The sequence below is a fragment of the Neovison vison genome, chromosome 12, assembly GCF_020171115.1.
Source record: "Neovison vison isolate M4711 chromosome 12, ASM_NN_V1, whole genome shotgun sequence".
NCBI lineage: Eukaryota > Metazoa > Chordata > Mammalia > Carnivora > Mustelidae > Neogale > Neogale vison.
Genome location: NC_058102.1, coordinates 66,490,860 through 66,505,320, shown reverse-complemented (window position 1 = coordinate 66,505,320; position 14,461 = coordinate 66,490,860). Strand labels below are relative to the sequence as shown.

At 37.8% G+C, this 14,461-nt stretch overlaps 1 protein-coding gene and 1 non-coding gene across 3 annotated transcripts in view; both read left to right on the top strand.

Annotated features, from left to right (window-relative positions):
* The window catches only part of CCDC91 (coiled-coil domain containing 91), a 347,220-nt gene that overhangs the window by 298,664 nt on the left and 34,095 nt on the right, over positions 1 to 14,461 (top strand). The window lies entirely within an intron of this gene.
* Positions 4,640 to 4,746, top strand: LOC122892794. The gene has a single exon (XR_006381481.1). It is a non-coding gene; the product is annotated as a U6 spliceosomal RNA (small nuclear RNA).

The window sequence follows — 14,461 nt, the reverse complement described above, 5'->3', positions numbered from 1 at the left end:
ACAACTTAACTCTCCTAACAAGAACAGTAACCTTCTCCTCCTGCCTCTTGGATCCAAATTTATCTGCCTGAGGTCGGCCACCTGAGCATCCAACTGTCTACACTGAAAGCAGTGAGACCTAGGAACACTCCTGGTCTGTAAAAGGTAGACAGTATTGTTGGCTGATGCTGCCTTTCCCCTCCCTGGAAATATTAGGGAATAGCTCTTGGCTGTGATTTTTGCCTTGAACGGAGAATTTGGAATTGTGAACATTTTGTTATCTTTTTAAAAAGATGTGCTGTGGAATTAAAAGCAAGTCAAGAATCATATATCTCTTCATGCTCTTTATATTGTGGTTCCATGTTAGTAGCCACTGGATCTTCTGAAGTCTTGCCTTCATTTCAAGTGACTGTAGTTAAAACTTTGTTACTTTGCTACTGCAGGCTTCCAGACTTGATTTGACTTTTTTTTTTTTTCCTCTTTCAGAAACCGGCTGGAATATTAGAGCCCTTAGAGAGCCAGAACTAACCATGGATGTTTCTGATTTTTTCCTGAGGCTAAAGTGCCTTCAGCCACTCTTAGTAGCCATTTAGTATCAACCAGGGCTTTCCTCTTAAACAGTAGAAACTGTCTCTGGCTAATTAAGGAGTAAAAAAAAGTTCATTAAAAGGAAATTGACTAGTTGACCAAAGTGTTGAGAGCTGGAGAACCAGGGGCAAGGTTAAGCTTCTAGAAACAATACGAAAACTATACCACAAAACTTGCTCAAAAACAAGTCCCCCTTTGCTGTGACATTCCCATCAAGCACTCTAAGAGCCTGTTGCTTAATGCAACCATTGCAGTAGCTAACAACTGAATGTGTCTCATCCTTGTGAGCAAAATGGATGCTATACAGAGCTTCCTTCCTCTCTTTCTGCTGAATGACAAAGTCCATCACGGTTGACTCTGATTAGCAGAGCCCCGGGAATAGAGCAGGATAGATAACTGTGTTGTCTGGGTTTTACCTAGGGGAGTCATACCTCATAAGGCTAGAAATTCACCAAACACAGGAAGGGTATCAAAAATCAGGGAGCATTACAAATGGCCACTACATATTTTGCGAATTTTTTCCAAGTTGCTATGGTTACTGTAGAAATATTTTTCCAGCTTTTTAGTCTCATGGCTAATTCTAAATCTGATCCTTTGAAGTCAAACTACATGGGTTTCATTCTTACTAAAACAGGACTTTAGCAGTCGCCAGGTTCATCAGACATGTTGTAGAAGGTTTGCCACTTGGCCACCACAATTTCATACTTTCTCAAATAATCTGAGGTTTCTACAGTTAGGCCCAGATGATGTGACACTGTGCCAAGGATATGCAGTATTTTGAATAGATAAGGTTTTGTTCCATGTACTTATGCTAAAAATAGATAGTTTTAGTAGGTATGTATAAGTATATATTTTTTTTTAAAGTTTTAGTGATTTAGTGATTGTTCTTAAGCTAACCGACATTTTTACCTTTCGTAATTTAGGAACATCGTACATATATACATAAGTATAGTACTTATTTTTTTAGAGTGATGGCCACAAAGATTCCTAAAGTAGAAAGAACTTGACTAACTTGTCTCTTTACTGAATTCACCTACATTAAATTTCAGTTGTCTGTTGTGTCTTCGGAAACATCTTTGCTCTCATGCTCTTATCAGTGGATCTGTTTCTTCTGCATCCTCTCCATTTTCTCCTGTTATCTATGACCTCTGCCATTTTTTTCATCTCTAAGTGTAAAATTGAAGAAATAATAAGAAACTAGACAGCAAAGTACTTTTTTATCAAAATAAGTCATGTATATTCTAAGTCTGAAAAAGGAGAGTCTTTAATCCTTAACTATGTAATAAGGATATAGGTTTTGTTGTGTCTATTTTCCCTGGTCCCTTTTACTTCTTTCTTTCTTTCTTTCTTTCTTTTTTTTTTTTTTTTTTTTTTTGGTCCCTTTTACTTCTATCTTTCTCTGAGATTCTGGACTGGAGAAAATTATGGCTGCTCAAAATCTGGCTGCCAGTCAGAACATTATTATGCTAGTAAGTTTCAAAGTTAGATTCCTTCAGTCCATTCGCGTCTTTTCCAGATAATGTTTTCCAATGTAGATAATTTTCTGAACATTTGAGTTGAAGTACTATATTTTCAGATAAATCCTATATCCAACATTCAGCGCACATTGGGATTAATTCATTAAATAATCCCATTGCTCTTGTCACCAAAATTTTTCATATTTTTGTATTTTTTGCATGTATAATGTGATCATTACCTTGTACCAGGAACATATTAATCATAATTTCTTTGCCATTTTACAAGAATTTTAATGTCTGCTTTTTATTCATCTGTGGGGACATTTGGCATATAAAATAATTTTGTTGCTTAGTTTTTCCTTTATAGTTTAGAGTGCTTATTCATTTAAGATTTAGTGTGACTATAATATATTCAACACTTTGCTTTTGTCCTCAATATTTATTCCATTCCTGTGGTTCACATTTTCCTTTTTCTTATGTATCATGTGTTGAAAATGAAAATCTCTTGTCTGGGGTGGAGCTTAGCCACTGGACTAAACAAACATGCTTTCCTTCTGCTCTTAGTTGATTTTAGTGGTTAAATTACTAAAAAATCCTGTTAATAAAAAAAAAAAGTTTTACATCTACCTGTTTTTATTGTATACTTTCATAGTTAGTAAAAATTCCTTCCTTTCAACCCTCCCACCAAAATGCAACTTGTTCACTCATATTTTTTTTATATTTAAGACCCTGACATTAGCAGTCAACAGATTAATGAAAATAGCAAAATAGCATAGACATTCAAGAATCAAAGTTTTTTAATTTAGTGAAAGAAACTAAAGTACTTGAACAGAGTTTCCAGAACTCAGAGGTTATCTAGATGGGCTATCCAGGACATGTTCTTCTTGTATCAGTGGCACAAGTGCAAGAGGAAAAACCCAAACACACAAACTTGGGAAGTTTCTGATTGTGTCACCTCTTGACATCTTGTGGACCAAAGCAAGTCACATGGCCAAGCCCAAAATCAAAAGGTAGAGAAGTACATTCTAACCACTGAGAGGCCAAGCATGTTGCACAAATTCAACAACAATGGAGTAGAAAACTGATGCTCCCATGGAGGTGGGGAAAAAGAATGGGTTAATAGTTGCCAAATAGTAATTTAATCTGCTACATACCAACCAATCTAGGCAAGCTACCCTCTCTCCTACTAATCTTACTTTACCGTTCCAATTTTAGTATATGTGCTGCCGAAGCGAGCACTAATCTTACTTTACCATATCATGGCCCTGTTTTATTTTCTTCTTAGTCCATATCATTATCTGAAACTATTTTAATAGTTACATTGCATTATTTCTTCATTAATTAAATATCATCAGGCACCTAATGTGTACAAGCCAGTGCTCTTAAATACTAGCAACACATCAATAAAAAAACAAGACCAAAATCCATGTTGTTTGTCTCCCTCACTAAAGTATAAGCTCCAAGAGAGAAAGGACCTCATTTATTTTGTTCACCACTATATTCTCAGTGTCATACCTCATAAGGCTAGAAATTCACCAAACACAGGAAGGGTATCAAAAAGAATACCCTGACGGAGGCGCCTGGGTGGCTCAGTGGGTTAAAGCCTCTGCCTTCGGGTGACTGTTATGATCCTGGGGTCCTGGGATTGAGTCCCACATCGGGCTCTCTGCTCAGCGGGGAGCCTGCTCCCTCCTCTCTCTGCCTGCCTCTCTGCCTGCCTGTGACCTCTGACTGTCAATTAAATAAATAAAATCTTTAAAAAAAAAAAAAAAGAATAAACCTGACACATAACAGATGTTCAAGAAAATTTTGTTTCATGAATGAAGAAATGCCATTAAACGTTTATGTAATCTAACACCGTTAGACCCTCTATTTATTAGGCAGCTTTCTGATTGTGATTTGTTTGCAATATAGGAAATTTTTATAGACAGTCTTGTGAACTTGAGTTACTGCAAGTCTTCTTGTGAGAGAAAGATCTGTGCTTAGTGTTTTGGCCAATCTGGTGTCTGTATCTATACAGCTGAAAACCAGTCCTTTGATGCAGTAAACTCAGCATGGTAAAACCACCCTGAGAAATTTAAGAGATATGCCCCATTGGCTAAGTACACTTGAAATTCCCTTCTAAGCAGGTGATGCAAAGGGATTTTGACACAAAGTATGTGACATCCCATGTCTCATGAGGGTTCTGCTCATTTTAGATACTTATCTTCTTTGCTTCAAGGTTTCTGACAAAAACTCTTTTAGTGATAAGGTATTAGTTCTTTTTTTAGGCTCATACATAGCAAGCACAAAGAGTATATAAAGAGCTAAGTTAATTAATGGATACCATTACCGGGTTTTGAATCATGTGCTACTCTTTAATTTAGGCTTCTAAAGCTCTGCTTCAAGAAGTTTTCTCAGAATATGTATATATTGTACAAAACTAAGCAAAACCTTAACACCAGATTGTCAGTGGCTCTGTTCCATAGAGATTTGAACTGCATTATCAACAGTCAGGACAGGACTATTCCCCACTCCCATCCCTGAAGCTGTAGTTGTCTTATTTTTACACTCAATCAATTAGTATCTAATAATAAATGGTCTGGCCAATCTCACATCTAAAATAAAATCAATCAGTGCTTGCTTCAGCAGCACAAATACTAAAATTGGAATGACACAGAGAAGATTAGCATGGCCTCTGCACAGGAATGACACATAAAATAAAATCAGTCATAGCAATTCTCATAAATACTTTAAGTTCTTATGAATTTTTCATGCATTAGGGTGTGAAAAATACTAGATGCGCTTGATAAAGTCTTTTAAGAGCTATGGCCATTAGCTAAAGGAGATACCATTGTTTAACCACAATAGATCTTAATAAAATATAGGTGATGATGAACTATTTTATAGAATTGGTGGGTGATGTACCACTGTTGAAAAAGAAGATTTTGTACAGTCTTAGACCGAGGAAGAATTTCCCAATATCTTTATGGCCACCAGTGTTACTGAGTTCTGTTGTAATGATTTTACTTATTCAGTTCACTCATTAACAAAAGCTAATTCAACATTTACATGCTAAATATGTACTCTAAGTAAGATAGACATGATTCCTACACTGCCAAAGATTAGAGCCCAGAAGGAGATGGGAAAAGCCGAAACGTGCCACACATGTGAGGGTGCTGAGAGAAAAGTGGGACAGGGTGTTGTAGAAGCACACGGAATGGGGCCTAAATGAAGTTCTCATGGATCAGAGAACCCTCCAGCAGAATAATCTTGAAGCTAAAACTTTAACAGTTACTTCTGCCTCCCTCTATCCCTGTATGTATGGGGAATTCTATCTTTAAAATATATCCAGATTCTAACCACCTCGATTGCTGTCACCAGTGGCTAAGCCACTATCAGCTTTTGCCTGGCTTTCTTCTCAAGCCCCCTAACTAGGATCTTTCTTTACCTCTGCTCTCACACTGCAAAGTCATTTTTCTTACTTCAGTCAGATTTTATTGCTTCTCTGCATAAAACCTTGAAATGGTCCCATGTCACTCAGAGGAAATGGCAGTGGCCTCTGGGGTTCTCCGTGATCTGGCCTCCTGCCTCTTCTCGCATCTCCCCCAAACACCAAACCTAACTGTAAAAGACTGCAACTGTTTCAGAGTGTTAGTGTCACATAATACTCAATTCGATGTTTTCAAAATTTCACTGAACTTAACCTGTGGGTGAAACTGAAAAACGAGCCTCATGGTTTAGTAAGTAGAGTTAACTATGCTGTGTTTCAGATCTCATCTATGTATTATTTTGAGATATCTCTTACAGCCATCAAAACCAAGTGTTAAAGTACATCTATACCCAAATCAGTATATCACAAAGTACTAAACCAAGATTTTCAAACTTAGTGAAGCATTATTTAATTTATTAGCCTTACTCTTTAAATAGTACATATTTTATGGCATGTACAACATTTTAGTGAAAAAAAGCATGTCCATAAATTAATAAATAACCATTTATTTGAGCTAGAGAGCTTCATTTTAGACCAGTAGTTTTCTCCACACTCATGTCTAAGAAAAGATAACTGTAAAGATGTTTTTTTTTTATTTTATTTTTATTTTTTTTTTCCCAATTTATTTATTTTCAGAAAAACAGTATTCATTATTTTTTCACCACACCCAGTGCTCCATGCAAGCTGTGCCCTCTATAATACCCACCACCTGGTACCCCAACCTCCCACCCCCCCGCCACTTCAAACCCCTCAGACTGTTTTTCAGAGTCCATAGTCTCTCATGGTTCACCTCCCCTTCCAATTTACCCAAATTCCCTACTACTCTCTAACGCCCCTTGTCCTCCATGCTATTGGTTATGCTCCACAAATGAGTGAAACCATATGATAATTGACTCTCTCTGCTTGACTGATTTCACTCAGCATAATCTCTTCCAGTCCCGTCCATGTTGCTACAAAAGTTGGATATTCGTCCTTTCTGATGGAGGCATAATACTCCATAGTGTATATGGACCACATCTTCCTTATCCATTCATCCGTTGAAGGGCATCTTGGTTCTTTCCATAGTTTGGCGACTGTGGCCATTGCTGCTATAAACATTGGGGTACAGATGGCCCTTCTTTTCACGACATCTGTATCTTTGGGGTAAATACCCAGGAGTGCAATTGCAGGGTCGTAGGGAAGCTCTATTTTTAATTTCTTGAGGAATCTCCACACTGTTCTCCAAAGAGGCTGTAAAGATGTTTTTAAAAGAGACAGTATAGTGAAGGGAGCCCTTATTTGTTGAGAAAGTTGCACTATTTCTTGAAGGCTCTGCATTTGGTCGGTTTCATTTCTCCTAACTGGAAAATGTGTTTGAGAGGGAAAAGCAAGATAGAAAGAGATGCAAAATAGTTGTCATAATTGATTTGTACCTCGGTTATTTCGGTGCTAAATTTACAGTTAGTTTAAAATATACCTGACTCCTTAAGACCTTTGTTATACTGTGGGACAGTGTTTGTCTCATTTATTTTATTGTTGTAATGTTGTTAGGAAAGCTATAAGTTTAGGGAATATAGTAGAGAGCCGGTAAGACTTAAAGCAATTTAGAGAATGTCCAGATTGCATAGGGAATAGTCAAGAATGAAATCACTTTTAGAGCAACAATGATAAGCTATTATTTACTTCTCCTAGAGAATAGTATTGAGATGAGTTTATGAATAAATTCATCAATAAATCAAATATCATGTTTATATGATACAGAAGTATTATAAAATTTGACACTCAGTTTCAAGGACTTATGGGATGATGAGTCTAAATATATTTTTAAAAACTAGTGCATTGTACAAGGTAGCATACGATTTGTCATAATTCATGACTCACCTTGTCATTGCTCTGGGTATTTAGAGCAGGGAACATGAAGAAACAGGGCAAACCATGTAAAGACCATAGTTCTCATCTAGCATTGCAGAATTGTGGCAAACAGTGCTAATTGTCTATATAATATTAAGTCTGTCCTTCTGACCCAGTAATAGAATCCCAGGGGTTTTAAGGGTAGCAGTATACACAGTTATAAACAGGAACTCCTCAAACTCTCATCAGCCTTCAGTGGCTGCATAACCCAGTTCTAGCCACTGAGGTGTCAAAGAAAGTCTATTGAGTGAGGCTTTTAAGAAGCCTTTTTTTCTGGTAAAAGTAGACAGATTCCTTTGGCAAGCATATTTTGCTTTTCCTTCCTCGTCTTTCCTGTCTAGAACATAAACTGATGCCCGAAGGCACAACAGCCATCTTATGACCAAAGGGAAGAAAATGTATATGCTAAAGATATGCAGGTAGGAAAACAGTCTGGTTCCTGGACTGTTTACTCCCAGAGGCCATGGTGCAATAAATAATAATTTCTTCTTTAAGCCACTGTTTGTCAGATTTCTGTTACAGCTGAACACACTTCTGACTGATAAGAAAGGTTAGGGTTGCATAAGTAAATATGTGTAGGAAAAAAACCAAGCATCAAGTCATAAGTGACATCAATAATATGAGGACACAATTCAGAATTAGAAATGATTGTTACTTATCTATGTGCAATGTAAAGAGTGAGGTTCCTGGAGTGGTTTATATTGACTCAGCTGCTTTTAAATATATGAATTGCCTTACCTATTTGGGGGGAATTATTTTTAATTATTTTCTTTGTCATCATCTATGAATTATCTGAAAGACATGACATTCTTTTGTCCATTTTTCGTAAATGAAGGCAGAATTCATAAGTCCATACTTTAAAGTAGTCAGTAGTCCAGTAGTCAAATGTAGGCTCCTGCAAGCTTTGCCCATTATTTAAGGACCTTAAATTGTTATCCCAGATAAGCCATTGTAACAATTTTGCCTGTTTTCCAACTAGATTACACTGCAGAAATGATATATTTAGAAGACTTAGTCACCTCAACTGGATGTAGTTTTCAACAGCATTATGATAGAGAACCAGTCTATCTGTCAATCTAAAGGATTGACACCCAGCATTATTTCAATGGAATCATATTTTTAGAAGTCAGATACCATCTTATAGTTTTCTCAGCTATAATACGGTAATCTCTGACTTAAACTAAGGCAAAAGAAAATACTCAATTAATAGTCAAACATGTAAGGCAGTGAGTATGTTAGCTTAATTGTGTTTAAGTGGAAAAATGTCAGTTTTATACGAGGAGAAAAACTTCGCTTGTCCATTTCCATATGTGGTGTACAGCCTCCCATCAGTTGTGCAAGCTTCTGATATCCTTTCAACAAAATCTCTCTTCCTAAAGTTAGCCTGATCCAGTTCTATTGCTTGTGATTAAAAAAACCTCTGCAGATACTGAGTAGCTAGCTATATCTTACATCTGCGTGAATCCTGTAATTTAGTAAAAGTGGTTAGCATTCATCTTGTCTCTGGTGAGAAAGAGCTAATGGAGTTTTATGTAGGGAATGGTGGGAATCACGGAGGTACCTCACTGTTCTGCTCCCCGTTTAAAGTGAATGCATGCACAGATAAGAGTGTCACACGGAAGAACATTCCCTCTGCATTTCTGGTTGAAATGAGCACATTCTAAATCTCATAGGATGTTTTGAACTAGGCTATAAATTGTAAAATTTGATTCTGGTTTAACAAGTTACCTACTGTAGTCATTGATGGCCCTTCAGTGTTTATTATAAATAAGGATATTACCATTAAGACATGATGTTGAAACTGTTGCTTCAGGAATCTGTAATGGATGAATTCCGTGTGTGTTCAGCACAGCTTAATCCATGATACAGATAAATTCCTAGCAACCAGCATCCTTGGACTTTACACAATACAGAATTACTAACTAGTAGGTTGAAAAATGAGGGCATACAACTAAGAAGAAAGAAGAGTCAAAGACCACCCTGAATCCGGTGCTTCTTTACTCCCAGGAGGTAAAGTGTTTTCTGGGAAAATGAATATATTATATTATCACTAAATATTTCCATGCCTTCTGTTAGTGTTTTTTGTTTTTTTTTTTTAGAAAAGTTTCAAACTAGTTATTGAACCACGCATGAAAATGCTTATCTCACTTTAAAAGATTCTTAGGCATACATTTCTTTCAACATATGTAGTTCAAGAAAAAATGCCCTGTCTGGCAGGTAATGGACTTAAATGAAGTTTAGCGGAGCAGCTTCTCTAGAGCTATAAATTGATCTGTCATTTTAGCTTTGGAAACTTGTTACAGAATGACAGGTTGCTAACGGTGCTATAGGACAACCGACACTACGCATTGTAATTGGTAAAAGCTGCTTCAGTAGTGCTGGAAGTCAGAACTGTTACCCATTTTAGCATCCACTCATGGACTTCTTTTCTCCTATTTTTTAACGAAAATCTGGAGTTTGGCTTAATTATTCAAAAACCAGAGAGTCTCTGACTTTGTTAAATATGCGTTTAGTTTTCCCAAATTTTCCTGCTCAAAGAATTATTACTGTTTGCCTTGAGAATCATTTATACTGAAATGTGGGGAAACTAACAGAGCCCCAAATTCTGTATACCAAGTGATGGGACAGAACATATTTTTGTGCCCTGCGCTGAAATGCCATCGTAATGGCTTGCTCTATTGCAACCCGGCTGAGGGACGCAGGCTACTTTGTGGCCTTGAAAGCCATTCTGGGAAGTGAACTCTAAAGAAACTCAGAGATTGCCACTTTATCTTCCCACAGTGAGAAATGAAGTGGATCAAAGCCTCTGTAAAGCAAAAAAACCAAAGTGATTATTCATTCCTTTCCTTGTTTAAGAAACATGTCCTTTCACTCTGTTCCACTCCTCTCCCCTCACCGTGATGCCAGTAACTGCACATTCAGACTTACCACACGGAGCCTGACCCATAGCTATACTCAAAGAGCAACCACATCCAAGACACAGAAGGAAAGCCAAAAATAATGAAAGCCTCTGTATCTGAAAAGATTCTTATTTAAGATCTCAGGTAAGCCTATAGAATTGTGGACTCAGGCAATCAGACATCAACCAGACATTCAGTTTCTTTTCACTTGCCTTGTATTTCTTGAAGCCCTACCAAGAAGTGCTCCAACAGAGAGCAAACAGAGATGACTGCTTAAACAGCACCTTTGCTCCACAGAATTTTCTTTTGGGTAAACAGTCTTCAGGTCCTATGTAGACTTCACTGTGTGCAGGTATGTATTAGGGCGAAAACCAAAAGGCAAATTAATGATAAAACAGACTTCTTTTTTTTTTTTAAAGATGTTTTATTTATTTATTTGACAGAGAGAAATCACAAGTAGGACAAGTAGGCAGAGAGGCAGGCAGAGAGAGAGAGAGAAGCAGGCTCCCTGCTGAGCAGAGAGCCCGATGCGGGACTCAATCCCAGGACCCTGAGATCATGACCTGAGCCGATGGCAGCGGCTTAACTCACTGAGCCACCCAGGCGCCCGATAAAACAGACTTCTGAAAGCAGAGACAAGTCACTAAATCTTATTTGTGCTTACTTTAATTAAATATTAATTAGATAATTTATGCCGATGTAAGCTATAGCTGCTTAATGTATATACAGAGTTTGGGTTACAAGCATAGAACTAGGTCAGGCTAATTTTAGGAAAAGGGATTTTGTTGAAAAGTTATCGGAGGCTTGCAGAATTGATGGGAAGCGATATCCCGGACATGGACATAGGCAAGGGAAGTGAGTCATCTTTGGAAATTCAGAGGCATCAATGTTAACAATGGTGTTAGAATAAAAAGATAAACTAGTTGGTAGCATTACTAGGAATGGACAGAGCTAAACATTTTCTGGGTTATTTCTCCACTCTGTATATACGTTTCAGAGAGGGGACATATGATTGGTTTAGTTTGGGTTACATGCCTGCCCTTTGGCTAGAGGAGGGCAAGACACCTAATTAGAGTCCACCATACTAAATCCATGCAGTAAGAATTAATTCCCCAACTGCAGTTCACGTTGCCATTAAAAAGGAGAAATAGGCGCTGGAAGCCAGAAAGGAATGGATATTCAATACAACTACAATTTATTCAGTGTGTGTGGTTTATCAGTCACTATGTTTCATATGCATTTTCTTATTAAATTCTTTTTTTCTTATTAAAGGAAACTTTGTAGTAAGTTACTATTTTACAGGTAAGAAATTTTAAGTTCTGAGGAAGGTTAGGTAACTTATCCAAGGTCACACCACTAGAAAAATGGCAAAATTGAGACACCAGAGAACAATTAGACTCCGTGCTCCCTCTTGGCAGATCTGTGTACTATTACTGGTGACCGTATTTCCTGAGCCTATCTCTCAGAGGTTTAAAAAAAAAAAAGATTTTTTTTAATACTATGTGTAAGTATACTAAATCTACCAGTAGTACTGTACAGTGTACAGATTCTTTATTTGAATAAAACTTTGGAAATAAATATTATGTAAATTCAGAATGTATGAATTTGAAAATGATTTTTTTTCCTCTGATATGAATTCAGTTTAGTTTCTTAATATAATGAAGAGTTTATTTTCTTAATATAACGAATTTATCAATGAATCACAAAAGTGAGCCAGCACATCAAACTTGGTATCTTTTGGTTTGTAGGGAAGAGATTAATAAAGGTAAAAAGTTTAGGTAGTGATTGCCATCTGGACCAGAAAAAGTTCCATGAAATGGAAATGAACTACTCTACTCCTTTTTGCTGGTAGCATTCTTTTGGATCTTTGGCATCAGTTTCCTTCACTGAGTTCAATTTCCCCGTCTGTAATGAAGAGATGCTAATAACATCCTTCATCCTAAGAATGTAATGAGATGATGACTATAACATAACCCAATGGCCTCTAAACCAGGGTTTCTAAACATTGGCTCTGTTGACTCTTTGGGCCAGATAATAATTTACTTGGGGGCACCGTACAGTCATTGCTGGATGTTCAACATCATGCCTGGCCTCCCAGTAGGTCCCAATAGGTCCCAGTAGCACTCACCCCCTAGCAGTAATAATCAAACAACTGACTCCAAATCACTACTCCAAAATCACTACCAGTTTTCTCAATGACATAAGTATACTAGATTATAAAGATACTTTTTCAAGGGACTCAAAAACTATTTTGAATTTTTTTCACTTGGTTTTCCTCCCCACCCCCACTTTCCTGAATTCTTTTTTAGGGGAAAGAAAGTGCTTACCATTGAACAGAATGTTCTTCCCGGCCTCTTAATGGGTCTAGGAGTTCATGTCTTTATACCATATCCAGATCTGATCATCAGCGGGTACTAGTACAGCCTTACCAGTTTGTCTTCAGTCAGATGCCCTCCAAAATAAACTTAGAGATTGAGATTTGTGTGCAGGAAATTTATCAGGGGATGCCCTTAGCAACAGTGAGTATGCAGGAAGAAGGAAATAGGATTGGGCACAGGGAGGAGTTGCAATACAGTTGCATAAGGGCTTTAGCTCTTTCTGTAGAGCTCTAGAGCTGTGATGGCCCTTCAGAGTTGGAACCACTTGAGGCAAGGGTTCTGGATCTTTATACTCCTACAGTGACTAGGCATTGAACATAGGAGTCTCTCAGGGAAGGACATCACTTTGGCCACGGTCACAATTCCCTGAGAAGAACTCAGCTGAACCCCTCCAGTCACCAACGATCTCAGCAACTAGGGGAATTAGTACATTAGTCCTAAAAGTAAGTTCTGGTTGGTGCACTAGAGTTCATCTTTTGCACCAATCGAATCTATTTCCATTGCTTGATAAGTTCTTTTAGCAGTTCCTTGAGAATTCTGTTTTGCCTTATGGTCGTCTTTCATGGGGAAACTTAGAAAAGGAAAGTTGGTGAGATAACCCCTGTTTTAGTCTGCCTTAAGGCCACATTAACTCTCATATCCCTCCTCTGTTCTTTGTTTTAGATTTTTCTTAACTCTTGACTGAACTCTGCTATTTTAGGGGTTTACTGAGGAAATAAACCAGACTCATCCATAAGACCTCCAAGATTTTGTTGCCATGTGTTTCTCAGACTGTAGTTGTTGAACTTGTCTATTTACAATAAAAATTAGGCAGGTGTGTTCTAAGAGATGCCCTACTGGATCACCTGGATGTCAAACATAGTTTTATTCTACCCCATGCCAAGGCTCTAAGGCAGAAAGTTACAGAAGTTCTATTTCTTGTGAACATAATATAGGCCCGTCTCCTGTTTTTTTGTCCTTTTGTTTTTGTTTCTCTGTCTCCTCCTTTTTTGATCAGGATCAATTACGTGTGCCTTTTTCCTTGCCTGCAGTTCTTGGCATGAGGAGCCCCAAGTATCAGGTAGCAAGAATAGCTTCAAGTTTAATGAGACAGACTCGTGTCCTTTGGTGGAATATCATCGCCCTCCTGGGAATCAGAACCTCTAAAGCCTAGAGTTTGCAGGAGTGGGAAACACAGATTCTTCACATCAGTTATTAAGAATGATGATAGGGGCATCTGGGTGGCTCAGTCAGTTAAGTGTCTCTTTGTTTCCGCTTAGGTTGTGATCTCAGAGTCGTGAGATCGAGCCCTGCGTCAGGCTCCACACTCAGCATAGAGACTGCTTGAGACTCTTGTTCTCCTTCTCCCTCTTCTCCTCCCCCCACCTATGCTTGCCCTCTCTCTCTCAAATAAATATATCTTAAAAAAAAAAAAAAAAGATGATAAATAGGGTGACTCTTACCTTAGTTCCTGGACCTATGAATTCTACTTCTTGGAAATACAGCTCTTTATAATGGTTGTGGACTTAGGGTGTATTCTGTGTCCTAGAGAATAAATTATAGGATAACATCACCAGGGTGGAGTCCTGGCTTTACCTTTCATAGACCATTCCATCATTCCTTAGGCCCACAGCTCTGGCTGGCGCAGTCTGTGATAGCACTTGGACTGTCTGTCATAGCATTGTGGTATTTATAACTCATGTTATGTGGAGCATTGCTTTCTGTATGCTTCCAAGAGCCATCATAGCACTGTCTTGGGATCATCTCACACAGTCTCGCTAGGATAGTAAATCCTGTGAGAGAATGTTCCCATATCAA